Below are 10,607 nucleotides of genomic sequence, written 5' to 3'. Positions count from 1 at the left end.
TGCACAGTCTTTCCAGCATGTGCAAGGTGGAGTTCCACCTTGTGGGCATGTCACATATGAGGCGGTGAGCGGGAAGGAGGAAGTTACGCTGCAGCGCTGACAGGCGAGCAGCAGCAGGGTGAGAACGCCGAAAGTGCGCACAGACGGCCCACACTTTCTGCAGCAGCTCTGACATATCGGGGTAATTTTTAAGGAACCTCTGCACCACCAAATTTAGCACATGCGTCAGGCAAGGGATGTGCGTCAAACCGGCTAGGCCCAGAGCTGCTATGAGATTTCGCCCGTTATCGCACACCACCAGGCCGGGCTTAAGGCTCGCTGGCAGCAACCACTCATTTGTCTGCTGTTCCATGCTCCTCCACAACTCCTGCGCGGTGTGTGGTTTTTCCCCCAAACAGGCAAGTTTTAAAACTGCCTGCTGTCGTTTACCCCTGGCTGTGCTGAAGTTGGTGGTGAAGGTGTTACGCTGACCGGATGAGGAGGTGGTAGAGGATGAGGAAGCGGAGTAGGAGGAGTTAGGAACAGGAGGCAAATTGAAGCGCCCTGCAATCCTCGGCGGTGGAAGGAGATGCTCCAAACCAATTTGAAAAGGTGTATCTCACATGTACTGATACAGACTATGCCGTAATTTAATTTTTTACATTCAAACAGGGTGTATATTGAATAGCGGAATAGAAACATTTTTACAAAACGGTGTATCTCACACGTACAAACACAGACTAGGCCCCGATTACAATTTTTTGTACCCTAAAGGCAGGATGAGGAGTAGGAGGAGGTCCGAACAGGAGGCAAACTGAAGCACCCTGCAATCCTCAGCGGTGGAAGATGCACCCCCAAAATTTAAAAAGGTTTATCTCACACGTACCGATACAGACTATTCCGCAATTTAATTGTTTTTACCCCAAGGGCGTAGATTGAATAGCGGAATAGAAAATATGATATTAAAAGGTGTATGTATCTCACACGTACAGACCCAGACTAGGCCCCGATTGCTATTTTTTGTACCCCTAAAGGCAGGATGAGGAGTAGGAGGAGTTCGGAACAGGCAGGAGGCAAAGTGAAGCACCCTGCAATCCTTGGTGGTATGAGATGCGCCCCAAAAATTGGAAAGGTGTATCTCACACGTACCGATACAGACTATCCCGCAATTTAATTTTTTTTACCCCAAGGGTGTAGATTGAATAGCGGAATAGAAAATATGATATCAAAAGGTGTATGTATCTCACACGTACAGACCCAGACTAGGCCCCGATTACTATTTTTTGTACCCCCAAAGGCAGGCTGAGGAGTAGGAGGAGTTCGGAACAGGCAGGAGGCAAACTGAAGCACCCTGCAATCCTCGGCAGTATGAGAAGCGCCCCAAAAATTGGAAAGGTGTGTCTCACACGTACCAATACAGACTATCCCGCAATTTAATTGTTTTTACCCCAAGGGTGTAGATTGAATAGCGGAATAGAAAATATGATATCAAAAGGTGTATATATATCTCACACGTACAGACCCAGACTAGGCCCCGATTACTATTTTTTGTACCCCCAAAGGCAGCATGAGGAGTAGGAGGAGTTCGGAACAGGCAGGAGGCAAAGTGAAGCACCCTGCAATCCTCGGCGGTATGAGATGCGCCCCAAAAATTGGAAAGGTGTATCTCACACGTACCGATACAGACTATCCCGCAATTTAATTGTTTTTACCCCAAGGGTGTAGATTGAATAGCGGAATAGAAAATATGATATCAAAAGGTGTATGTATCTCACACGTACAGACCCAGGCTAGGCTCCGATTACTATTTTTTGTACCCCCAAAGGCAGGATGAGGAGTAGGAGGAGTTCAGAACAGGCAGGAGGCAAAGTGAAGCACCCTGCAATCCTCGGCGGTATGAGATGCGCCCCAAAAATTGGAAAGGTGTATCTCACACGTACCGATACAGACTATCCCGCAATTTAATTGTTTTTACCCCCAGGGGGGGGAGATTGAATAGAGGAATAGAAAATATGATATCAAAAGGTGTGTGTATCTCACACGTACAGACCCAGACTAGGCCCCGATTACTATTTTTTATACCCCCCAAAGGCAGGATGAGGAGTAGGAGGAGTTCGGAACAGGCAGGAGGCAAAATGAAGCACCCTGCAATCCTTGGCGGTATGAGATGCGCCCCAAAAATTGGAAAGGTGTATCTCACACGTACCGATACAGACTATCCCGCAATTTAATTGTTTTTACCCCAAGGGTGTAGATTGAAAAGCGGAATAGAAAATATGATATCAAAAGGTGTATGTATCTCACACGTACAGACCCAGACTAGGCCCCGATTACTATTTTTTGTACCCCCAAAGGCAGGCTGAGGAGTAGGAGGAGTTCGGAACAGGCAGGAGGCAAACTGAAGCACCCTGCAATCCTCGGCGGTATGAGATGCGCCCCAAAAATTGGAAAGGTGTGTCTCACACGTACCAATACAGACTATCCCGCAATTTAATTGTTTTTACCCCAAAGGGTGTAGATTGAATAGCGGAATAGAAAATATGATATAAAATTGGTGATTTTTCAATAGCACATGTGAACACAGCAGTGTCTTATATCAGTCAGCTCTGCTGCAGGCTATGAAGGGAAAAAAAAAGAAAATTCCCCTTTAAGTTTGTAATTTTTAAATAGATTAGTACAGACTATGCCACAATTTAATTTTTTTAACCCAAAAGGGTGTATATTGAATAGTGGAATAGAAAAAAGTGTATAAATTTTAAAATCACTAGCACATGTGAACACAGCAGTGTCTTATATTAGTCAGCTCTGCTGCAGGCTATGAAGGGGAAAAAAAAGAAAATTCCCCTTTAAGTTTGTAATTTTTAAATAGATTAGTACAGACTATGCCACAATTTAATTTTTTTTAACCCAAAAGGGTGTATATTGAATAGTGGAATAGAAAAAAGTGTATAAATTTTAAAATCACTAGCACATGTGAACACAGCAGTGTCTTATATTAGTCAGCTTTGCTGCAGGCTATGAAGGGAAAAAAAAAGAAAATTCCCCTTTAAGTTTGTAATTTTTAAATAGATTAGTACAGACTATGCCACAATTTAATTTTTTAACCCAAAAGGGTGTATATATTGAATAGTGGAATAGAAAAAAGTGTATAAATTTTAAAATCACTAGCACATGTGAACACAGCAGTGTCTTATATCAGTCAGCTCTGCTGCAGGCTATGAAGGGAAAAAAAAAAGAAAATTCCCCCTTAAGTTTGTAATTTTTAAATAGATTAGTACAGACTATGCCACAATTTAATTTTTTTTAACCCAAAAGGGTGTATATTGAATAGTGGAATAGAAAAAAGTGTATAAATTTTAAAATCACTCAATAATAGCACATGTGAACACAGCAGTGTATTATCACAGTCAGCAGCACTGAAGGAAAAACGCTGCACACAACTGACTGATAAAAAAGATTTTTTTCTCCCTCCTCCTCAGCGGGCAAAAAGATTGTGTTCACACCACCCCACACACAGCAAAATCGATGTAGAATACTGACCCTGCCTATTCTCCAGCCTCGCCCTAAAATGATCGATAAGATCAGTCACTGGCACTGCAAACCCCCCACACAGCAAAATCGATGTAGAACACTGACCCTGCCTATTCTCCAGCCTCGCCCTAAAATGCCCTAATAACTCGCCCTGCCTGCAGCACTCCGACCTGTCCCTGACTTCTTTTCGGACACAATATCATTTTTGACTGTCTGTCCCTAATCAGCAGCCAGCACGTATGATGTGTGCTCTGTCCCTATAATACAGCAGAATGACGCAGCGGCGCTGGGTCTCGAACTTATAAAGACATGGTCACATGCTTCAGATGGCCAATCACAGCTACTAATACATTAGTAGGCATGGCTGAGATGGCTTAAGGCACACCAGTTAAACGCCTGTTGATTGGCTGTTGAAAGCCCGCCATTAAAAGCGCGCCATTACATACAAACCCAGAAATAAAATGACCGAACACGGATTTTAAACCCGAACATACAGTAAAGTTTTCGGGTCCGTGTTCGGGTAACAAAAATCCATTTATTCGGTACGAACACGAATAATACAGTCCGTGTTCGCTCAACACTAGCTGTAGGCTTTTGGCTTTTCCTTTATTCGTTGGCTTTCTTTTTGTTTCTCCTGAGGTGCCATCTTGCCATGGCCAAGTTCAAAGGGGTAGAGGGTGGCAGTGGTGATCGCCTACAGCCACATAACCCTGAACGCACCCGATCTAGTCTGATCTTGGAAGCTAAGTAGGGTCAGGCCTGGTTATTACCTAGATGGGAGACCGCCTTGGAATACCAGGTTCTGTAGGCTTTTCCTTTATTTGTTGGCTTTCTTTTTGTTTCTCCTGAGGTGCCATCTTGCCTTGGCCAAGTTCAAAGGGGTCGAGGGCGGCAGTGGTGATTGCCTATGTCCACATAACTCTGAACGCGCCCAATCTCGTCGGATCTCAGAAACTAAGCAGGGTCGGGCCTGTTAGAACCTGGATGGGAAACCGCCTGGGAATACCAGGTGCTGTAGGCTTTTGGCTTTTCCTTTATTCGTTGGCTTTCTTTTTGTTTCTTCTCAGGTGCCATCTTGCCATGGCAAAGTTCAAAGGGGTCGAGGGTGGCAGTGGTGATCGCCTACGGCCACATCACCCGAACGTGCCCGATCTCGTCTGATCTCAGAAGCTAAGCAGGGTCGGGCCTGGTTAAAACCTGGATGGGAAACCGCCTGGGAATACTAGGTGCTGTAGGCTTTTGGCTTTTCCTTTATTCGTTGGCTTTCTTTTTGTTTCTACTGAGGTGCCATCTTGCCATGGCAAAGTTCAAAGGGGTCGAGGGTGGCAGAGGTGATCTCCTACAGCCACATCACCCTGAACGCACACAATCTCGTCTGATCTCGGAAGCTAAGCATGGTCGGGCCTGGTTAGTACCTGGATGGGAGACCGCCTGGGTGCTGGTATCAGGTGCTGTAGGCTTTTGGCTTTTCCTTTATTCGTTGGTTTTCTTTTTGTTTCTCCTAAGGAGCCATCTTGCCATGGCCAAGTTCAAAGGGGTCGAGGGTGGCAGTGGTGATCGCCTATGGCCACATCACCCTGAACGCGCCTAATCTCGTCTGATCTCTGAAGCTAAGCAGGGTTGGGCCTGGTTTGTATCTGGATGGGAGACCAACAGGGAATACCAGGTGCTGTAGGCTTTTGGCTTTTCCTTTATTCGTTGGCTTTCTTTTTGTTTCTCCTGAGGTGCCATCTTGCCATGGCCAAGTTCAAGGGGTCGAAGGTGGCAGTGGTGATCGCCTACGGCCACATCACCCTGAACACACCCGATCTCGTCTGATCTCGGAAGTAAAAGTCCCCAACAATTTGCCCACATGTTTTTACCTGACAGCTAAGAACGTAGTATTCTGTGGCTGAAGGTACATTAGGCATTCACAGGATACAGAAGTAAGTGTCGGCCATAAAAGGCCCCAAAAATTAGCCCACATGGGTTTACCTAACAGCTAAGAATGTAGTATTTGGTGGCTGAAGGTATATTAGGCATTCACAGGGTACAGAAGTAAGTGTCAGCCTGTATAGGCCCCAAAAATTAGCCCACATGGGTTTAATTGACAGCTAAGAACGTAGTATTCTGTGGCTGACGGTACATTAGGCATTCACGGGATACAGAAGTAAGTGTAGGCCGTAAAAGGCCCCAAAAATTAGCCCACATGGGTTTACCTGACAGCTAAGAACGTAGTATTCTGTGGCTGAAGGTACATTAGGCATTTACAGGATAAAGAAGTAAGTGTCGGCCATAAAAGGCCCCAAAAATTTGCCCACATCAGTTTACCTGACTACTAACTAAGAACGTAGTATTTGGTGGCTGGAGGTAAATTAACCACTTGCCGACTGCGCACAGTATATTTACTGCGGCAGTCGGCCCCTGCCAGGCAGAGTGACGTAGGTCTACGTCGCTACTTGCCGCCGGTCCTTTGCGCGCTCCCGCGCGTGCCCGCCGACACCGATGGCTTGATCGGTCCTGCCCAATCAGATCTTGTTCTGAGTCTGTGAAATGTAAACACAGACTCAGAAAAGAGGTGCCCTCTTCTCCCATGATCCCTTTTGGATTCATCGGGAGAAGAGAGCACTTCTAACTGTAAGTACTGCATCAAACACAGTCACACACAGCTAGATAGGCACATTTACCCCCCAATCGCCCCCCCCCCCCGATTAACCCCTACAGCACCTGACACAACACACACTATATACAGCATATAGCAGTTACCTATATACTTGTATAAGTGTGATTTGTGAACAGGTGTAGCACTTGCGACCCCCCCTTTTCCACTTGAATTACCCGCCACCCCCCTAATAAAGATTTGAGCCCCTGATCTCCCCTGACCCCCCCCTGATCACCGCTAGTTAACCCCTACACCCTCTGTCACATCAGCACTAATACAAACGTAATATACAGTGTTTTTGTATTTTTGTATTAGTGTCATTGTGATCAGAATTAGCGTAGGCGACTAAGTTTGTGTCCCAAGAAGGTTTAGGGTCCCCGCCACCCGCCCAATAAAGATTTAAGCCCCTGACCCCCCCTGATCACCCCTACACCCCCTGCCATAACACACACCGTATACAGTATATAGAATTTTGCTATATACCCGTATAACTGTGATTTGTGGTCAGGTCTAGCGCTTGCGACCCCCCTTTTTCCACTTGAATTACCCGCCACCCCCCCTAATAAAGATTTAAGCCCCTGATCCCCCCTGATCCCCTCCTGATCACCGCTAGTTAACCCCTACACCCTCTGTCACATCAGCACTAATACAAACGTAATATACAGTGTTTTTGTATTAGTGTCATTGTGATCAGAATTAGCGCAGGCGACTAAGTTTCTGTCCCAAGGAGGTTTAGGGTCCCCGCCACCCGCCCAATAAAGATTTAATCCCCTGATCCCCCCCTGATCACCCCTACACCCCCTGCCACAACACACTGTATACAGTATATAGCATTTTCTATATACCCGTATAAGTGTGACTTGTGACCAGGTTTAGCGCTTGCCACCATTCCTTTTATCCTTAGGATACCCGCCAGCCCCTTCCAATAAAGATTTAAACCCCTGATCCCCCCCTGATCACATCCCGTTAACCCCTACACCCTCTGTCACATTAGCACTAATACACACATAATATACTGTTTTACTGTATTTTGTATTAGTGTCATTGTGACTTGAGGTTGCGCTAGCTAGCTAGTTTCTTTCCCAAAGGAGGTTTAGGGTCCCCGCCACCCCCCCCAGATCCCCAGCGCATAGTTTAGAAGTAACCCCTTGATTACCACACACGCACGCACGCACATACACTTCCATTTCTAGTATAGTGTTTGAACAGATCAATATCTGATCTGATCAGAACTATACTAGCGCCCCCATAGTTTAGGGTTCCCAAAACGCGGTGTTTGCACGATCAGCACTGATTCCGGCCAGCACCTGCGTTTAACCCTTTCACCCAGGCAAGTGTAGTAATCAATAGATTACTGTCACTTGCAAAAAAACACTAAACACAAAACCGCTGTGTTAGCAGAGTCAGGCCTGATCCCTGCTAGCATTAGCAGTTTTTTTGGTAGCGCTTGAAATAATCTTCGACAACCAGGTGCTTTTATTACCTGTCGCATCACTGTACGGGTAAATTTAGTTACCAAAATGACCAAACGTTCGTACAGGGATGAAGAGCTTATCAGTTATATGCTGACCGAGTCATCTGATAGCGAAGGGGAAGCTACAATGACCGAATTAGTGTCAGTATATGAACCTGATGACGGCAGCGGCTCCCTGACAGATAGCTCCGATGACAGATGGGTCCCTGTTAGACCCAGGCGTACCCGACCCCATTCTGAAGTTGTTGAGATGCAGGAATCGCAGGGTGCTCGTATGGAGCAGAGTGTGGTTACTAGTGCCGCTCATTTTTCTGGCGACCTGGCAAGCGCCAGCGGCCTAGTACAACCTGGACCTAGTACAACCAGCACTGCAGTAACACCTGGTGACGTGGCGAGTCCCCTAAGTGCAGTTGAAGCTGGTGCGGTGGCTAGCACAAGTAGTGGCCCGCAGCCACCGCGTATTCGTAGACAGGCCCGTAGAGCCCATAGTGCCCTCCCTGATGCGCTGGCATATCCTAATTGGCAACCCACTGATACTACAGCGCCAGTAATTCCCCCATTCACTGCCCAACCTGGAATCCACGTGGAGACAGGTGGTTTTACGCCCCTGAACTTTTATGAGCTGTTCTTCACGGAAGATCTTTACAGATCGATTGTGGATCAATCAAATTTATATGCACAACAGTTCATCGCCGCCAACCCAAATTCACACCTTGCCAGACAATTCGGCTGGAAACCTATAACGGTTTCCGAATTTAAGATCTTTCTGGGCCTTTCCCTCCACATGGGCATAACTAAACAGAGTGAATTGCGGCTATATTGGTCCACTAGCCCAGTTCACCATATGCGCATGTACTCTGCCTCCATGTCCAGGGGGAGATACGAGCAAATTCTGCGATTCATGCATTTCAGCGACAATGAAATCTGTCGTCCTCGGGGAGACCCTGAATACGATCGGCTCCACAAAATTCGGCCCCTCATAGACCACTTCAATCAGCGGTTTGCAGCCTTGTTTACCCCCGAACAAGTTGTCTGCGTTGACGAGTCCCTGATTAAATTTACTGGCCGCCTTGCTATGAAACAGTACCTCCCCAGCAAGCGTGCCAAGTACGGGGTCAAACTGTATAAATTGTGTGACAGGGCCACAGGCTATACAGTTAGTTTCCGGGTCTATGAGGGAAAAGATAGCTGTGTGGAGCCCCCCAACTGCCCAGACTACATAGGGAGCAGTGGTAAGATCGTTTGGGACTTGGTGTCACCCTTATCCGGAAAGGGGTACCATTTGTACGTGGACAACTTTTATACAAGCGTGCCACTATTTAGTCACCTTCTCGATTTACAAATTGGCGCATGTGGCACCGTGCGACCTAATCGCCGGGGGTTCCCCCAACGGCTTGTAAATTCCCGTCTTAGTCGGGGGCGAGAGCCTGCTTGAAAACGGACAAATTGCTTGCGGTGAAGTGGAAGGATACACGGGATGTTTATGTTCTGTCCTCCCTTCACGCAGACACGACGATCCAAATCACTACGGCAACTGGCGTTGTGGAGAAACCCCTCTGTGTCCACGAATATAACCTTAACATGGGAGGGGTGGACCTTAACGACCAGCTTTTGGCGCCGTATTTAGTTGCCCGTAAAGCCAGACGCTGGTACAAAAAAGTGTCTGTTTACCTTTACCAATTGGCTATGCTGAACGCCTTTGTCCTATACAGGGCGTCAGGACGAACTGGATCTTTCCGGGAATTCCAGGAAGAGATCATCTTTGCCTACCTGTACCCAGGAGGCATGCCTGCCCAACTTCCCCTTCCAGATGCAGTGAGCCGGCTGCATGAGAGGCATTTTCCTTATGTCCTCCCGAGTACCCCTACCCAAAGATACCCCCAAAAAAGATGTCGTGTCTGTAGCAGGCGCGGATTTAGGCATGACACCCGTTATTATTGTCCCAAATGTCCTGACCAACCTGGTCTCTGCATCGGGGAATGTTTCGAGCTCTACCATACACTAGTGGAGTAGGGTAGAGTAGGGTACAGCACGACACAGTGTAGGGCACACAAACACAGGGTCTCGAAAGATGTTGGATGTCCATCGACATTTTGAGAGACCCAAGCTGGAAGAGAAGATCGCAGAAGATCGCAGTCCCAAATCAAGAAACAGTTAGAAAAATAAAAGGATCCAAAAACTGTTGTTGTGTCAGTAATTTTATATGTCCTTCTACTCCTTCCTACTGTACTTTTTTCAATGTCCTTTGTTTGTTTTTTCATTCTTTTGTGACCTGTTTCTCTTGCAGGTACTCGTCGGCTACCACGCATTGATTTTATATATTCTGACACAAACAGTGTTTGCGCTCAGCATATATGGATACCTTTGCTGATAGCAGCTGTGGTGATTTTCTGATTTCAGCACTGCAGTTAAAATCCTATTTTGGTATACGTGAATAGTGCCGTGTATACCCATCATTAAATTCAGTGGGTGGTTGTTTGGGCGGTTAATGATGAGAATCCAAAAACTTTTGTTGTGTCAGTCATTTTATATGTCCTACTCTTCCTACTGTACTTTTTTTTTAATGTCCTTTGTTTTTTCATTCTTTTGTGACCTGTTTCTCTTGCAGGTACTCGTCGGCTACCACGCATTGATTTTATATATTCTGACACAAACAGTGTTTGCGCTCAGCATATATGGATACCTTTGCTGATAGCAGCTGTGGTGATTTTCTGATTTCAGCACTGCAGTTAAAATCCTATTTTGGTATACGTGGATAGTGTCGTGTATACCCATCATTAAATTCAGTGGGTGGTTGTTTGGGCGGTTAATGATGAGTAATACTACGCATTATTCCTGTGCTGATTTCTGATAGGTTCTCTTTTTTTCCGTTCAGCCCACAGGCTGCATGAAAAAAAAAAACCTATATGCCAAACAAGGACCAGCAATGTACTGGTACGTTGCTGGACTTTGAGTGGTTATACCAGGATGATGCCTGCAGAT

The sequence above is a fragment of the Pelophylax lessonae genome, assembly GCF_965119305.1.
Source record: "Pelophylax lessonae genome assembly, chromosome: 9".
NCBI lineage: Eukaryota > Metazoa > Chordata > Amphibia > Anura > Ranidae > Pelophylax > Pelophylax lessonae.
The sequence above is the reverse complement of the archived record's forward strand: the minus strand, read 5'-3'. Positions refer to the sequence as shown.